The sequence below is a fragment of the Hibiscus syriacus genome, unplaced genomic scaffold (assembly GCF_006381635.1).
Source record: "Hibiscus syriacus cultivar Baekdansim isolate YM2019G1 unplaced genomic scaffold, ASM638163v2 tig00110819_pilon, whole genome shotgun sequence".
Taxonomy (NCBI): domain Eukaryota; kingdom Viridiplantae; phylum Streptophyta; class Magnoliopsida; order Malvales; family Malvaceae; genus Hibiscus; species Hibiscus syriacus.
The window spans coordinates 2,522,889-2,542,451 of NW_024062875.1; the positions used below are offsets into that span (position 1 = coordinate 2,522,889).

The 19,563-nt window shown below is 32.5% G+C and overlaps 1 long non-coding RNA gene and 1 pseudogene across 1 annotated transcript; both read left to right on the plus strand.

The window, feature by feature from the left end:
- Positions 1-5,424: 5,424 nt before the first annotated feature.
- Positions 5,425-8,548, plus strand: LOC120142141 (annotated as a pseudogene).
- Positions 8,549-9,398: 850 nt separating this feature from the next.
- Positions 9,399-10,268, plus strand: LOC120142202. The gene is made up of 3 exons (XR_005517826.1): positions 9,399-9,601; positions 9,675-9,770; positions 10,137-10,268. It is a non-coding gene; the product is annotated as an uncharacterized LOC120142202 (long non-coding RNA).
- The last annotated feature ends 9,295 nt before the right edge of the window (positions 10,269-19,563 follow it).

Sequence of the window (19,563 nt, forward strand, 5' to 3'; positions counted from 1 at the left end):
TCTGTAACAATTCACGGTAATTACGAGATATTATTTATTAAATTTTTTAATTTATAATAATATATATACTCTATGATATAATTATTTAAGTTTAGATCTTAAAAGATACATTATTTTTTATCATCAAAGTTTATGATTAATTTTTTTAATAAACAGTTTCTAAATTTAATGTTTAAATGATAAAGGTAAATTATGTATTTGGATAATAAAGTTTTAATTTAATAAGCGTGTAGGAAATTAATATACATTTAAAAATGAATATATGTTAATGAAACATTTTAATAATTAATTATAATTGTCGTGTATACTGTTAATCAAGTTTTTCAACTTTTGATGGAAATGGGGCGGTGTGATGATTCAATTATGTTCGTGTAGAAATTTTTAAATTAGTCTAATATCGTTATGATTTTCAAATATATGCTCTGCTTATATAAAATATTAGATGGAATAGAGGATGTTATAGTTTTATTTTGCCTTGTCGTGTTATATTTACGAACTCTGTAATTCAGATTAACTATGTTTATTATGCTTAATTAAGAATATAACTCTGGTATAATAATTCAATAATACTCTGTTCAGCTCTGTTATATTATGTACTATCATGTTAAATGAGATGCACAACATCAATAAAGGTGGCAAAAACATCGACAGAGGTGCATAAACAAAGCGCGTAAAAGACCCCATAACATGTTAGATATACCAAACAAATTCCACTTAATCAAATTATTATTTAATTTCAGAATCTATCTTCTATTATAATACAAAGCAGAATTGAACATAATATACTTAATATCTTATCCATCTTATTTACGAAGGTCACCTGATATTAACTTAAATATTTAAATATGTATAGTAAATAAGTCTAATAATATGAAATATAAAACATACTAAATAATATGAAATATCATTTTTTCAATCCATTCTTGACTCCTCTTTGAATCGTTTTTAATCTTTCTCAAACACCAATCAAATAGAACAATAACATTTAGATATAATCGTAAGACGATATAACAAAGAGATAATTTTTGTTTAAATTAAAAATAAACATTATTAAAAGAATATGAATTTTAATTATTTATTGTACAGAAAAAATCTTATGAATAGATAATGCTTAACTATTGGCTCAAAGAATTTTTTTTGAGAAAAATATACTTATTAAATTCCTTCAATATATATGTGTGTGTTTAAGTAAATCATATAAATATAAAAATATATTAACAATAAGTACATGTAATTTTATAATCGATTAAAAATACTATTATTTATTCAAAATGCTTTATTTTTTATAAAAAAAAGTCTAAAACTCAAATGAATGGAATATCTATGGAACTAATCCGACGGGGAACATATCTCACTCAAGATTCATATCGTAGTACAATAATAAACATTAGACCCCGTTTATCCACTATGCGCCTAATAAAATATTGTTTCAATAACCCCACCTTGCAACTTTAATCTTCTCATTATTATATCACAAGTATTTAAAGATAAGAAAATAATGTGCAGAGAAATATTACATTGGGGTACTTAATTCATCGATTTATCAAGGTTAACGGACTGGGAAATCTCGAGAAAATGTAAATTCAAGAGTCCACATTCAATTGCCTCAATCTAAGAAATAAAAAATCTGTTTAATCAATCTCCACCAAGAAATAATTAAATATTCTTAGTCTGTTGGATGAATAGGGTCAAAGAAAAAGAAAGTAGGTCCCGGAGGCATGTGAGGAAACATCAACCACCTTATCTGCTGAAGGCTTAACTCCTGATTGTTGTGGCCGTGGGATTGGGAGTGGGAGTTCACGTTGTCACACACACTCCTTGTTGCCACTTTTGTCATATATGCACTGTTCACGGAGCTCTATCATTTAATTAATTCATTGTTTATTCTTGTTATATTTTTAGACCTCTTTCCAAGATTTCTCCGTTTTCACCACATCAAATTTGTCAGCATTTCACTAGCCATGAAAATTAATGTAGATCTCTTTAATTATCATAAATCTCGCATCTCTCAAGAACATTCCTTCAATTCAATTACATTTTATATACAATACCCATGACATAATTATATGACTAACCTGAATAAAATTTATGGTTTGATCATCAAATATATTTAATTTGATTACTATAAATAATAACCATTATCTTGTATCTGACACACACTGTAATTACTATAAATATTTGAATGACAATGACTATTTACAATCATAATCGTAAACTAACACATAATTAAGATTTTTTTATAATCATTGATACAAACAACTAGTTATTTGGGATCGTACAAGGACAATAAGAAAAGTTAAAAAGTCAACCAAAATACTAGGACAAATAGATGCAAATAGATTTGATTGCATCGACAAACGAACCATTAAAGAGAACTAAAACCACTGAATGACACACATGTAACACTATAAATATTCAGAATGACAATGATATTTACAATCATAACCGTAAACTAAACACATATTTAAGATTTTTTTATAATCATTAATACAACAAACTAGTTATTTGGGATCGTACAAGGACAATAAAAAAAGTTAAAAAGTCAACCAAAATACTCGAACAAATATAGATGCAATAGATTTGATTGCATCGACAAACGAACCTTAAGAGAACTAAAACTACTGAAAGATTATTGACAAACCACAATCAGTTTCGAACGATGTGAACAAATTATCCACGAACGCAATCGCATCTCAATCTAAGAGAGTCCAAAGCATGGAAGATAATTATGAAAATAAATAAACATCATTTTGATCAATCGAGACGTTGTCAAATTTAACCCGAGAAAAAAGTAAAAAAAAAATGACCAAATGACCAATAAAAAGACAAAAACGTAAAAGACCCCAAAAAAAATGATATAAGACCTATTATTAAAACCAAAGGGAATTAATGATTTTACATACGCAGTTTTTTTCTCTCTACATGGAATCAATTCAAGAAAATCAAATTATGTTACAATATACAAACATTAGGTTGATAAAACCAGAACCAAAGGTTAAAATGACAACAGATAATTGTAGCAAAATCAGAAAATAAAAAAATTGACATACAATTTGTTGATCAGGCTATTATGTTTTCCCTTTCATAACGTTTCAACCATTACTATATAGACCGAAACAAGGTCGTTATGATGAAGGAAATGCTCACTGCTCACAAATACATTTAAAGCAATTTAGGGTAGTATGAAATAGACTGATATGAACATATAGTATTATTCACGTGCTCGTGTTTCTAATTCCAGAATCATCTTTAAAACTTTATGGGTCCTTTCATTGAAATGAAATCCAATTACTCCCCAACACAACCATGTTGGACCACAACTTAATTAAGCACCTAACTCTAAGAAATAAATTTCACTGTACGTTAAGCTATAAAACGAGAAAATGATAAAATTATTTTTAAAATATTAATAAATTTTACATATTTATTTTGATAAGTATAAATGAGTGAATCAAATAAGAATAAAAAATAAAATATAAGTATCATTTTTGTTGACTTTTTTAATAAAATATTTTGAATTAGATAATTTTAAAATTCAAAAAGATCAAATTTAATGGGGAAAGGAGTATTTAATTATTGATAAAAAGACAATAGTGATTTTAAAAAATATACAAGTAAAATTTGAAGAAGAAAAAACATGCATCTCATTATTTATTTTAATTTAAATAAACTTTCAATTCTATGAACTAAATAAATATCTAAAAAATACAATATTTTTTTATGAATGAAATAATATGATTGACATCTTATCCTTTTATTTTTATTTTTATTAATCTGTTGTAAGTATAAGACAACATCTGTTTAAAGATAGTTTTCAACCTCACGACATTAAAACGTTCATGCACCTAGCATTTATGGTGCACGAATTTGAATCCTCAAGGAATAACAACAATTCTTTTACTACAAAAATCACTACCTGACATAATTGACACCTTTCTGCCAATTGCATAGTTAGGTCATTATTCTTGTACTCAACGGTACTTAATCGTTCATCTAACTAGCACAATTAACACATTTTTGCCAATTACACAATTAAAATTTAGGGTTTAAGATTTGAGCTACTTTTTATCCTTTGCTTTATGGTTAGGTGAAGCATGGGGATGCAGCCCAATTTTTTCTGTCCACCCCCTTTTCGTTAATATATGGGCCTTTAGAGGGGTCAGATAAAATGACAACATCACATTTTGAAGCCTAGGCAACTTTTTGCGGATCGTTTAACAAAACAAAGTAACTAAAATCATTGAAAGCAACCAATTCTTAAAAAAAATCGGGTCTAATACTTAATCAATTTTAAACTAATTTATCGTTAAATTATTAAAAAAACAATAATAAGAGGATTCAAATGTTTATCTTCTGCTACAAAATAATAATTATATACAAGTTGATACACGTTGAAAAGATTTTGAGGAGATTTAATGTAAATAAGATGTATCTATTTTTTTTTGTTGCCCTTTCGGTTCTCAAAGTTTTGTTCTAATTATCCGAATGACTCCCGTACACTTGATTTTGGTGGATGAATCTCTCAACGGGATTTTCTGCATATACAACTAACTTAAAACCTACTTAAGCGATATCAATTATTACCATTTGAATCAACTCCCGTTAATAATAAGACGTATCTTTTGAGTAATCTGATAATTATAATATTATTAAATGTAAATAAAAAAATTGTTTCAAAGAAAGTAAGAGAATCGTGGTTTATAAGCATCGTATTTCAAAGTATTGTATCTTATCTGGTCTAGAATTACTATCTAAGTGATACAAGATTATTACAATAGTCGATGTCTATTCAAATCATTACAATAATGTTATACATGAGGCAATTTGAGAATGTGTTCGACTAAAACTATTATCAACATATTCAGAAAAAAAAATATGATATACTTTTATGGGATAAGATACCAACAATCTTATATGAAGATATATAGAATGTAAACTCAATTAAAAGAGTTACATCAAAAGAGAAGAATGAACATATTTTCGAAAAAATAATTATCTCATGATCTTTATAAGAATAATAATATAATTCATCGAAATTGTTCAATGATAATTTGGAAGATCTATTCATCAGTGCATTGCATATTTCACATGTGAAGATTATATTCCAGGTTAAATTTTAAATAATCAAAGATCTATGTTATTGTCATGAGGAGGATTAAATACAAATAGTACTCTTATCCCTTAACCGAGATTTTGTCACTAATATTCGTGGTAAGATTTTTAATGAAGTAATATAGTATGCATATTAAAGATATACATATATATTTTCTTTCACTAAGATTTTTTTCACAAAGTTTTTATTTTATTAAAGTTTAACCATGCGTATTATTTTCATGGGCATCTAAGGGAGAATCTGGGGAGTGTGATGAGTATTGTTATTGCGAGTATCCATATAATTAAAAGTTAGAACTATGTGTATTAAATATGGCTTTGATGTACTATATTATAAGACTTTTATATCCATTAAGATTACAATATTATGATGTGTTTATTCTTTAAGACTAAATATATAATTTGGAGAAAATATTGTATATACGACACATTAGAAAATAATACATGATTTTTTTCTTTATTTTTGATCTCTTATTCTTATTTTTCTTTTACTTTCTTTATTTTATAATAACTTGTTGAATTTTTTAATAGAAAAACTTAAATTAAATATAATATAAACACAAAAAATCAAAAGTATGTAATTTTAATAAATATATGATAAATAAGTAATATTTGTTCAAATGATTTTAAATCTTCGACAATAAATATTGATATTCCAATATATGTTGTGCTTGAATTTGAAACTTTAAATATAATAACAAATTTTTTAACACTGTCATTTGATTTATGTTCAAAAGTAAGTAAAAAAATAATAAAAACTTTGATATTTTTACTATTAAATTGACACTTTCAAGTATCGAAATATCTCCACTAAACTCGATTCATCGTCCCCAAACAGTTCATCCACCACCAATTCATCATCATCATCTTCACCTTCGAAGGTCATCATACCATTACAGACGGAAACAAAGCCGGCATCGGTAGAGGTCGTTGAAGAGCGGACACTACAACCGCTACAACACCGAGCTCAAACACATCGCGTTCGGATAGCTTCTTGTCGAATTTGTTCGAACCCGAAAAGAGTACATCAAGCATGGTGGAGGCCGAAAGAGACTAGGGGTGTAGGTGGGTGGACAAGAAAGTGAGAAACACAAACGAAAAATTACCCCAAATTAGGGTTTCTCAAGATACTTCGAGGTTCAAGTACACGAACAGGCAAGGTTCTCGATCAGCATTGAGGATCACGCGCGTGGTTTCCGAGACGCTTAAGCTCGGTATGAAGGATATAAGGTGGTTCGTGATGGGGGACGACGACACGGTTTGTCGTCAACAATGTGGCGAGGGTGCTTTCGAAATACGATCACACGCAGTTTTACTACATCGGGAGTGGATCGGAGAGCCATATTCAGAACATTTTCTTTTCGTATGCTATGGCGTTCGGTGGTGGTGGGTTCGCAATAAGCTATCCATTGGCTAAAGAATTGTCAAAGATGCAAGATAATTGCATCCAACGGTATCCGGGATTGTACGGCAGTGATGATCGGATTCAGGCGGCATGGCTGAGCTTGGAGTGCCACTCACCAAGGAACTTGGTTTCCATCAGGTAACAAAATTACTTCTCGAGTGAATGTAGGTAATTATGGTTTGGGTCCCTATAATATGCTAAACGCTCAGATTAGTCCTTGTATTATATTCTTGCCATAATTTAATTCTCATACTATTATTTTTGACACACCTTAGCCTTAGTCTAAAAGACTAAGTCACTAACACAGTTTAGTCACATCATGGTTTTGTTCCCTTTATATGGCTAAATATGACATTTATCCCTATATTTTAAGTTGACATAATTTTCTTTCCCTGTCAGTATAAAATCATTAATTAGTTCAAGAAAATAACACCATTAATTTTTATGAAAAAGGCCTGAATCATGATCCTTACCTAAAATTTTGTTCTTTTTATAAAATAATTTCACATTTTAGTTGATATAAGGAGCTTGGGGTCTAGAGATTTTCTTTTTTTAAAAGAATACACATCAACTCATTAATGGAATATTTTTCATGATGTTAGTGATTTGGATTAAAATGTAACATTAATAATAGTAATTATAAGTTGATTTAAATTATATTAAATTAAAGTACATGGACGAAAATCATAATTTGACCAATGAAAGTAGATGAAACATTTCTGAATAAGCCTAGTTTGAAAGTTTAAAACATATGATTTGTTGATACTCATCCAAGAATTTGGAAGGGTAAATTGTTTTCACCTTGTTTTCTCTACAGTATGATGTGTATGGAGATTTGGTTGGCCTCTTGGGAGCCCACCCGGTGACTCCATTGGTATCACTTCACCACCTAGATGTTGTGGAACCGATCTTCCCCGGATGAAACGAGCCAAAGCAATCGAGCACTTGCTCGAGGCTGCCAAAGAAGACTCTGGAGCCTGATGCAACAATCGATATGTTACGATTCGAATCGGTTTTGGTCGATCACAATCTCTTGGGGCTACGTGGTTCAAATCATGAGGGAATCATGTCACCAGGGAGCTGGAGATGCCGTCGAGAACTTTTCTGAATTGGTACAAGAGAGCCGATTACACTGCTTATGCATTCAACACCAGACCTGTTGAAAGTCACCCTTGTCAAAAGCCCTTCGTTTTCTATATGAGAAAGGTCAAGTTTGATCGTCCTAGATGGCAAACGATCAGCATTTACTACCGTCATAAAATTAAGAGTCGCCCCTGCCGTTGGAGAATACCCTCTCCGGAGAAACTCGATTCCGTTGTCATCCTGAAGAAACGAGATGATCAACGATGGCAGAAGGTACAATAATTTATATTTTCTTGTGTAGATTACCACATGAAAAACTACCAAAGAATGAAGATTTTTTTTAATATATTAGATGATTATAAAATATTATATGTTCAAAATTTTTCTTAGTCTATTGATAATGTGCACATACTATGTGCAGCTGCTCAAAGTCTCACACAGAGTACTATAGGAAGAACGATAGTCATTTTTACCATCGAAGCTAATCAATGGATTTATGTTTTATTTAACAGATGGACTAAAACAATGAATTTCATTACTAACATGAACCCTGATATGCTTTTGTTTTTTGCAGTCACCAAGAGGGGATTGTTGCAGAGTAATGCGATCAGAAAAGAACAACTCAATGATAATATCAGTGGGGAATTGCAGAGAGGGTGAAATCAGTGAGTTTCAACTATCGAAAAAGCAATCATCATAGGTCATTTCTTTTTCAAAGATTTCCTTAGTCTTGTTTTTTTACCCCCATAGCCCAAGGCATACATGAAATGAGTCCTCACTCGATCTGGATAATCTGGAAAACTGGGAACTACTCCAACAAGCTCAGAGAAAGCAAAAAAAGAACCCAAAAATATGTAATCATTGAAATGAGTCTGATACATTGAAAATTATTCTCGAGGGTGCTCTACATGTGTAATTTTCAGTTCAAACAAATCAACAACAGTTTTATTTTTTCCTCATTATATCTATCTATTTTACTTTTTGGATACCATTCAACAAAGGCCTTCAAGTTAACGATTGAATACATAATTCGATTCAAATAATTATTATATATACAATCCTTAAAAGGTTAATATATATATATTGAATTAGTAGAGATATTATTTTTAAGGTAAATACCAAAATTTAAACTCACGAGACAATATAAATATTTTGACCACTCAATTAAGTGAATCTAAATTTTTTACTAAAACCTCGGAGATGAAAAGGTGTCAATTAAACTTTTAACCACATGCTGAAAATATTTCACCTCTTTCATTATTTTCTAAATCATTAATTGATACTAAAAGTATAATTATGGCACGAACCAACTTACCTCAGTAGTTAAAAGAATCGTTGTTGTTCAAGCACAAACTGTAAAGTGATTGAGAATTTATTATCAAATTGTTGCAAATACTTAGAATATATTATTTTATAATCACGTTTAGCTTAATAAAAAAAGTATAATTATTTACCATAAACACGGTGATGTTATAATCATTCTAGATCTTATATTTTACTCTCTTTTTCTATTAGATGATTTCGCATAAATTTGTGTCTTATATAATTTTTAAGAAAAAAAAATTAGTTTTATAGAATTTGTTTTAACTTTAAGGTTATGAACCCAAAACTAAAGCCTAGCCCGGTTGAGAGTTGGGAGCATGATCAGATTGTGTATCTCTGAATTTGAGATGCATCACCTTTTAGCCCATTTGTCAGCAGGATTTGGGTCTGTGTTGGTTGTTGGATTGTCAAACAGGCTTTCGAATTCCTCACCGGCATCGCCGTTTCCAACTGCCTTGAACTTTGGAGTGGACTCTTCTGGACATACTCTTCAAGCAAAAGTTAGCTTAGAAATGGCAACGGCGAGATCAATTGCGCTAAAAGCAGTGAGTACCGGTCTATGGAGTCTAAACCGGAGTTTCTCAAGGCCCAAACCGTGAGGACATTGTCGACAATCATCTCTCCGCCTTCCAAAGCAGTCGTCTACGAGCACCACGGCCCACCCGACTCCGTCACCAGGTCTCCAATATCAATTTTAGATTTTCTTTTGTGTTTTTTATTATTATTATTGATTATTGTTGTATTTGTATAGAATGATAGAGCTACCCCAGTAGAAGTGAAGGAGAATCAAGTTGCGTTAAAATGTTGGCTGCTCCCATTAATCCCTCTGATATTAACCGTATTGAAGGTTTGAGCTTTCTGTTCCAACTTGTTTTTTCCCTTCATTTGATTAATAAGTCTGATATTTTATTACTTGAATGGGTGGTTTTAAATGATGATAATAAGGATAAATCTCAAATTTACACAACTTTGAGTTAATGCAATACGTGTACTTAATTTGGTACAACTGTGCACATGAAATTTTGATTTTTTTTAACTTTGCTTTTGATTCTATCATACACATTTAAAGTTCATTTATGCAATTACACAAAATTAAAGTTCATGTTTTACTTGCACATCGAATCAAAGTTCATATAAAATTTTGAGATTTATCCCTATTATTAATAATGAACGCAAGGCTTTTGTAAATAAAAAGTGAAGTTTTGGTGTGTAGGAGTGTACCCTGTGAGGCCACAAGTGCCTGCAGTTGGAGGCTATGAAGGTGTTGGAGAAGTATATTCTGTTGGTTCTGCAGTTAAGGGTCTTGCCGGGTGATTTGGTCATTCCGTCTCCACCTTCCTCTGGTTTGTTCTTGCACCTTTGCTACTCATTGTTATTTTACTTTGAGTGCCTCACGTTTGAAAATTGGTAATCTGACATCTCTTTCTGGTTATGTATCTTCAATTTTAGGTGCTGAAGTTCATATCTCAAAGCACTTTTAAGTTGGAATGTGAAAAAAAATTGCTGCTAAAAGAAGTTTGGGTGCGGAAGTCTAGAATGGCTAGTGTTATTTGCACTTAGTGTAGGATATTGAATCTATTGGGCTAAAAAGAATTAGGAAAGGCAACTCTCTACTTATTAATAGCTGAAACTTGCAAGCTGTTGGATTTTCATTTTTCATTTATATTTTTTGAGGGATCCTTTCTTTTTTACTTCTTGGAAATTTACATGTTCTCACATCCATCTCCATTTAAAAAAAAATTGTTGATCTTGTAGTTTTTCTCATTATATGCCAAATAATGGAAGAACAAGTTTTAGACTGATCTTTGTTCTTTGATGCCAAGGTCAATTGAAAATAATTGGCAGGAACATGCAAACTTATGTTGTCAAAGACCATGATACATGGCACAAGATCATAAAGATTCACCAATTGAATATGCTGCTACCTTACCGTTAATCCTTGACTGCTTAAGGATGCTTGAAGATTTCACAACTTTAACCGCCGGTACATCTGTTGATGTGGTATTAGACGATGTTCAAACCTCTATCACATGCTCTTCTTGATTATTCTGTATGGGCAGGGGATTCTGTCGTTCAAAATGGGGCCACCAGCATTGTTGGCCAATGTGTAATCCAACTTGCAAGATATCGTGGCATTCATAGCATTAACATTATCCGGGACAGGTGCTGTACTTAGTTTATATAGGTATCTGAATGCCCTTTTTCATTGCACTTGCTTTCTTTCTTTACGAAGATGGTGTTATCAGTTTGGGATATTTTGTTAATTGGGAAGTTGCTGTCATCGACCACAAACATTTTCGAGTTAAACTATTTAATTGATTGTACTTCTTATCAGTTAGGGTTTTTGAAGGTGATACTTACAATTTTTTCTAGTGCATCTTATTTACCATTCCTTGCTTGCTTTAGGGCTGGATCAGATGAAGTAAAAGAAAAACTAAAAGCTCTTGGTGCGATGAAGTATTTACTGAGAGCCAAATGGAAGTGAAGAATGTTAAGAGCCTTCTGGTATTATCTATCATTAATGGAACATAGTATAGTTTACTGTGGGAGGATCTTTGATCTTCATGCATGGATTTCATGTTATTAAAGGTGCTAGATACGACTTTTCACTGATCACCCATCTTTTCATTTGATTGTTATTGTCATGGTAGTCAAATTTACCCGAACCTGCTCTGGGATTGAACTGCGTTGGTGGAAATACCGCTTCTTTGGTTAAGTTCTTAAGGTAAAGTACTGATGGCCTTGGACATTTTCTTGTAATAAGAATCCAACTTCCATTGGAATGCAAATTTCAGGCAGGGAGGAACTATGGTACATATGGTGGAATGTCCAAAAAGCCTATCACCGTATCAGCTACCTCGTTCATTTTCAAGGTAATGAAGAAGTAGCCTCTTTCTTCATATCCTCGTTCATTTTGAAGGTATGAAGAATTAGCCCTTTCTTTATATTGTGCTCAGCGATGTGCCACTGTTGGTTATAATCAATCCAAGTACTGCCCATTTTCACATGAAATAAAACATGGCTTCCGAATTATGGAACAACGCATGTTCTATCTGTCTGCAGGACCTTCCTTGAGAGGATTCTGGCTACAGAAATGGTTTAGGCTGATAGAACGAAGAATGCAGAGACATGATCGATTTACCTTCTACGTCTGGCACAAGAGAGGAAGTTGAAATACAGTATGATACTCTTATACCCAATCTTGCTTGCTGTTATGTTATTCGATTCACTTATGGAAACCATTCTGTGCATTTTTTTTACAGGATGGAGTTGGTTCCATTTGACAATTTTCACACTGCATTGGGACAAGGCACTAGGGAAACATGGGAGTCGGCCAAAACAAGTGATCAAATTCTAAATCTCTGCATCTTTCTTCTCGATTCTAAAGGTGCTACTGTATGATTAGGTGTTATACTATTATCAAGATACATTAATGCTTTCATGATATTGAGATATGTTCTTCTTAAGATGTGGCATTTCTAAACTACGGATTTCTTCGTCCTTCTTAAGGAGATGTTTTTCTCACATTTAGCTATCTTGTAACTATTAGGATACTCTAATCTCTTTAAGATTTTTTGATATATCCATATGCAGGTTTAAGAAATGTGTTATTCCAAAGCCTTCCTTTCTCAAATCTTTTCCTTAATGATTATGTATTTGTAATTTTTCAGAAATTACAATAATATTTAAATTATCGTACATAAAATAAGATTACTTGAATATGTGTAGACACCCGTTTTTGTCCGGGTCTTTTATATTGATTTTTTTTTTATTATTATTATTATTATTATTATTATTACTAATTACAATTTACGTCTTGCAGGCCAATCCTGAGGCCCAAACCTGAAGCCCAACCAGTTTACAAGTACCCAACCCTAATCAATTCCCGAAGCCCACCAAGAGGCCCAATCCCAGAGCCAACTAGCTAAAACCTAACACCCATCAACTAAACCCTAAACTTGATTCACCCTAGGGTTTTGAAACCCTAAAAGTATCATCTAACAGCCAACCACTGTCGCCGTTTGGCCTTCAATTTCCTAGCCGCTCAAGCCGACTGCTTCCCTCACCGCCGCTGTCATCGGAGATAGGAGTCCATCCATCAAACAGTGACCGGTTCCTGTAAACGGAGCTGATAGGAGTCCATCCATCAAACAGTGACCGGTTCCTGTAAAAACAGTAACCAAATCAAAGAACAGTGGCCTAAATTGAAACCCCAAATAAAATACCCAATAAATCCAAAAATCCGGGATTTTCACCTAAAATCTAGAAATCTCATTCCTATTCCTAGACCTCATCTCTCAACCAAAGGCAAGATAAAGCACATGCAAGAAAAGGAGGCATTCGGTTGGTTTTTTGAAAAAAAAACAGGGAATAGAGAAAAAAAAAAGAGAGATTCGAAACAGAAACAAAAAAAAGGAGAGGCATACCTTAGAGAGAGATCCGAGCGTGTATCCTCGCCGGAGTGAAAAGCCCACCGAAGGTAAAACAACCTCTCTTTTCCTAGATCTAGTTTTTCTTAGGGGTGGGTTTTCGGTTGTTTTTGGTTGGTTAAGGTCTGGGAGAGGAAGTAGAGTGGTTAAGGTTGTGGTGCTCCCCGTGGCCCCGACTTACGGTGGCCGGGGAGCCGCGTTGTTTTCGTGAGGAGAAACGAGGAAGAAGGGAAAGGGAGAGGAGAACGAGTGAGGCGGCTGAGGGAGTTGGGGAATGAAAATAAGGTTTTTCAAAACCCTTAAGATGGTATAATCACGAGTGAATTCTTCATTAGGAGTGTCTACCCAAGGTTTTAGGCATAGTTACATAAATCGCTCAATAGCCCACGATCTACGTACCGTACGCCAGTTCGTTTCAAAATCGCAATTTGGTACGACAATCCAAAATTGATTATGGAAGGAGCTATTCATCGTCTTTTTTTTCGATTTCGAAGGTATTAATTGTGTGTGTTTTATTTTGAAAGAAAGGAAAAGAAAAAACCGCAAACGAGATTCACCCATCAACCATTATTTAGCAAACATAAATAAAAAAATACGAGAGAAAAGAAAGAGAAAGGAAAAGAGAAAGATGAAAGCTTAACTGCTTTAGGCGTCAGAAAACTCGAAGGTCACCGCATTCAAAAGGGGTCGAGAGGTAATTTCTTAGATCTAAGGTTTTTTTTCTTGGTTTTTGGGAAAAAGGGTTCTAGATCCAAGTTTAGGAGGTTGAGAGGGTTGTTTTGGGCCTTTTATGTCAAGTTTCGGCCGTCGTGGATCACGCCGTTGAGTGGCGGTGCTCTCTCCGTCGATAGAGAATGCAGAGAACTCCCAAGTTCTCTTTTTCTGTTTTGTTGAACAAAATGAAGGTTTAGGGTTTTCTGAAACCCAAAAAAGTGATTTATACTATGGATACGACATCTTTTAGAACTGCATCTAATAGGGGTTTAATCATGTAAAGGCTCCCTTTAGTTTCAAGTTGTTGTGTTTTGGTCCTTGCTCAAAGGTTCTGTAACTTCCAATATGATTCTTAATTTTTACATGCATTTCATTTCGGTCCCAAGGTTTTTTTTAATTTATGTTATTTCAGGCATTTGACCTTCAAGTTTTGCATGTTCTATTTTAGTTATCTTTATACATTAGGTGGCAATATATACACACACTTAATACATTCGAACTCGCGTTCCGGAGCAATCCGAAATGAGTCTACCCCCCTCGTACCAAATTTTAGGGACCTAGCGAATTGCGATTCCGTTTCATGTTCCCGTATCGAAGCGTACCGCGATCCATATGACTATAGTTTAAGTATAAAATAGAGAATTTTACGACTATACCTTGTCCTTAAAAGATATACAATTTGTGAAATCCTTAGTGTGATATCATGGAGTAAGTTTAACAACTCCAAATTGCATGTGTTTTATTTTTGCAAAAGCTTTCATCAAAAATTTTTATGTCAGTTTATCCATTCTTGGTCTCTCAATAATTCTTTAAACTTTAATAAATTTTTTAACAATAATATTATCAACTAAACTCTTACTCCCCCTCCATTTACATCTTCTTATATGTTCTCTCTTTCTCTCTGGTGATTTAAAGAATTATAGACATTTTCAAACTAATAAAAAGCGAGGAAAATCAATTTTTAAAGTTATACCAATTAATCTTAGGACGAATACACATTTCATACAAATAAAAAACTACCATATACATTTATATTTTGCATTATTGTGCGATTTTTTAAATAATATTGAAATATAATAGAAAAAACAATTTATATTATCCATCTAAGTAGGGGTGTAAACGAGTCGAGTCGAGCTCGAGTATTGTCGAGCTCGACTCAATCTCGAAAACTTTAATGTAGGCTCGAATCGACTTGAAAACTCGCGAGCCTAAAATTTTCAAGCTCGACTTGAACTCGAAATATAATATTAAAACTCGACTCGAACTCAAAATGCTCGAACTAAAAAAATTCAGGAGCTCGATTGGAGCTCGAGACTCGAGCTCGAACTCAAGCTCAAATTGAACCTCAGAAACTTTATAGGATACATACAGAGTAGTTATGGTTGTAGAACATGTTCTAACACATAAGATCAAAAATGCGCCCACACCAAACATCCATTTACTATCCACCCCAAAGCAAAAACAACTTTTGTCATAGAAGTAGTGTTTCAAAACTCAAATATTCCAAATATTCCAAAATATTCCATTCTACCTGTTCATGTACCACAAAACCCAATTCCTATGTGCTTTTCAATTTTTCCTGGCGTGGGATTTGGAGCATTTGGGGCTTTGACCTTCATGCCTGCTTCATCAAGTAGCTGAGTTTAAATGGTTGTCCCTTGTTACTATATGTAATGGGGTAAGGGGAGATAAGATAGTAGGCTGTTGCCCCTACACTAGGTTGAGAGCAGTTTCCGTAGGAGACCTCCAAATTATGAAATGCTCTATGGGACTCGATCCCACGACCTCAAAGTTAAAAACCTTGTGCTCTACAACTGAGCTGGATGGTCATTTCAAGTAGCTGAGTTGAATCTCTAATTCTGTTGGTATCACCAAGCTTTTCATGTACACATACATTTATCGACTCATCACATTATATCTATAAGTCTAGAAAATTACATTTTACATCATGTTTATCTTATATTTATGCCATCAAATTGACTTGAAAATTCTATTCAATTCTTAAATTCTAATAAGTATTAAAGAGAAATATAATTTTATCTTATTGTGTACTTCACCAAATTTAACTTGAAGATTCACTTGAATTCTAATATATATATATATATAACAGTAATGGTTATTTTGGGTGTATGAACAAAGAAAAACAAGTAAACTACCACTTTTGAACAAGGGAAAAAACAGTGAGAGCCTAAGAATATTACCTATTGACAGATGGAAACATATGCCCTTTTGGATTTCTTCGTCGGTCATATAAGATGCAAGGCTGCAATTCAAAGGATAGCATTTCATTCACAACTTCCATAACAAGAAGGGAAGCAACTATATAATAATAAGCACGTTCATACCGTTCAGCAGCAGATTGCAGCATTCCGTCGGTTACAAAACGAGCCCAGAGACCAAAGCTCCCAAGCCAATCCTGGATTAGAATAAAAAATGGTTAAACCGAAGTTAAGATCGAAGTACGGTTAACGAACTAAAGGACAACGAAACCAGAAATAACACCTACCCTGGGAAACAGGTACATGTTATTTGCTTGATTTACATAACCCACTTTGCCCTCACCTGTCAACACTCAAATGATTAGAATGTAACAATAGCCATAACTGAAAAGAAAACCACGAACACGTGCAGTACGTAGCAGAAAACGGCTTGTAAATGTATGATGCTAATCTTTCAGACAATATATGAAGATACCGAGCTTGACATCTTCAAAAGGGCTTCCACTGGCAAAAACTATGTTTTCTCCAGCTTACTTAAAAGCTTCAGTAGCAGGCATTCAGCTGTTCAGTTGAAATGAAAACAGATGTCAAGACGAAATATCTAGTTTATAAGGAAAAACCATACCGCATGGCAGGAGCAGGACAGAGAAACAAACCATTCATTGTGGGATTTGACATGGCAAATATAGCAGGTCTACTTGAACCAGATTCACGCATAGCCTTGAGCACCTGTTTTTGAGCCAACAAGCGGTGAGGTATCAACACAATGTAGAATGTCAACAGTAATCAGAATTTAAAATAAGCATAAAATGCACGCCAATAACAAAATAAATAGGAATTTCACCTCTTCACCGAACACACCGCCAACTCCAGACAAACCAAGAAGCACATCAGGTTTGACCTTTTTTACCTGATAAAAGTCGGTTCATAACGATTAGGTTTTTATATATATGTAAAGAACAACCATGACTTGTGAAGATTGTACTTATAAAAAGGTTGTAGCATAACATCAACCTTTTCATCGTTGAACAAAAGATTCAACTTATCTCTTCATTATACATGTTGCCCTCATGCAAATATTGACTTACACTTCAAGAAGAGAGTCGCCATCTTTAAGTTCCCCTATCTGTCCAGGATCTTTAGCAAATGGAAACCGCTGCCGGATCAAGATTCGTCTTTCTTTAGTGATGAGACCCTTAACCAACAACAAACAATTAGAAAGTAAATATGTAGCCACCACATGGAGTACATAATTAATAATAGCAGAGGATCAAGATTTATGCGTTGCTAATGGCGGTCGGAGTGCTAGGTTCTGAACTTTTTCACGGCGGCGTTGCTAGTGAAGGGGAGAGGATTATGTTTTCATGGTGGCTGTGGGTTTTGAGAGGGTACGGCGGCAGACGAAGTGTAGACTCCGTTGAAGAAAGCGAGAGGAGCGACAGCTGCGGCACTGTTTTCTGGTTTGCGTGATAATGACAGGGGAGAGAGTTGGAGAAGGTGAGGCGTGAGGCTTGAAATATTTTTCCGTTTTTCACGAAATTCGTTTTTCGGAAAATGTTTTCCCGTGTTTGTTTCACGTAATTCGTTTTTCGGAAAACGTTTTCCCGTGTTTGTTTCACGTAATTCATTTTCCGGAATGTAATTCATTTTCTAGTAACAGAATTTCCTTCTGTAAAATGACTTACGAATTCATTTTCCGTAAGTCATTTTCCGTAAGCAAAAATACTCAAAATAAATTTATTTTATGAATTTAATATTAACAAAAATATTTTAATATCATTTTCATCAAAATATTAATTATTAAATATTTAAAATATATTTATAATATTTATAATAATATAATATTATATTTTTAATATTATATAAAATAATCAATTATATTATAAATAAAGATTAATTTTTATTTTAATAATATATAATAAATTTTTTTATATATATAATGAATAATATTATATATTTCAATAATATTTTAGTAAAGATATTAAAATATACTAATAATATTTTTAAAATATATATAGTACTATTACTTTAATAAATAATTAATATAATTATAAAATTTTATTTCACTAAAATATACCGAAAAATGTTTAAATAACATCTTCAAACATCATAAAACGTTTTTCAGATGTTTTCCAGAAATGAATTCATTTTCCATAAATGTAATTCATTTTACAGAAATGTAATTCATTTTCCAGAATTCAAATTCCAGTAATTCATTTTCCAGTAATTCAAATTCCAGTAATTCAAATTTCAGTAATTCATTTTCTGGAAAACCAATTACAGCTAAACAAACAGACCCTTAATTTAGGTTCTAAATCCTAATTAACTTTGGGGCTAATTATCATTTAGCCACCCTAACCTTAGGGGTAAATTAGATTTAGGCTCTCTAGATTTATGCATTTTGTACAAAACAGTCCCTCAATTATTTAAATTATAGCTTAAATTAGTCCTCACATTTAGATTTTTTTAATTTAGTCCCTGTTTAGGATTGTTTTCTTTAATTAGTTGTGTATATTTATTTTGCATGTTGATATGTTTATGTATAAGTATGCGAATGATTTATTTAGGAGCCACATAACATTATTTTACATAATTTGTATGTTACCTTCATGTGCATAACTTAAATTCTAAACCCTAAACCCTAAACCCTAATCCCTAATCCCTAATACATAAACCCTAAACTCTAAACCCTAAAACTTAAATCCTATCACATGAACTCTAAATCCCAAACCTTATCACATAAACTCTAAATCCTAAACCCTAAACCCTAAACATTATCATTAGAAATATATTAAATACTTGTCATTAGATAAATAATTTTTTTTAATTTAAATAAATATAAGAATATTATTCAAAAATAATTTTTAACCATTTTCAATTCAAGAATATTTATTCGTCAATAATTTATTTTTAATATATTTTTAATAATGTGATTTTAAAAAATCTAAAATTATAATATAACATTTTTTTTGAGCTGCTCACGAGCTTTTCAAGTCGAATATCGAGTAGCTCGTTTCGGATCGTTAAGAACTCGAGTCGATATCGAGCTCGAGTCGAGTCCATTCGATCCGAGTATTTATAGAGCCAAGATCGAGTCAATCTCGAGTAGCTCGCGATCTGTCTCGTCTCATTTACAGCCCTACATCTAAGTAGGACCTAAATTTGATTATTTATAACAAACGTTTTCCTCATGAAAGTGGTCTTATTATAATAAAATTAATAATAAAATAAGATTCCTTAAAGTAATAAAAATATTTAAGGATAAACTACAATAATG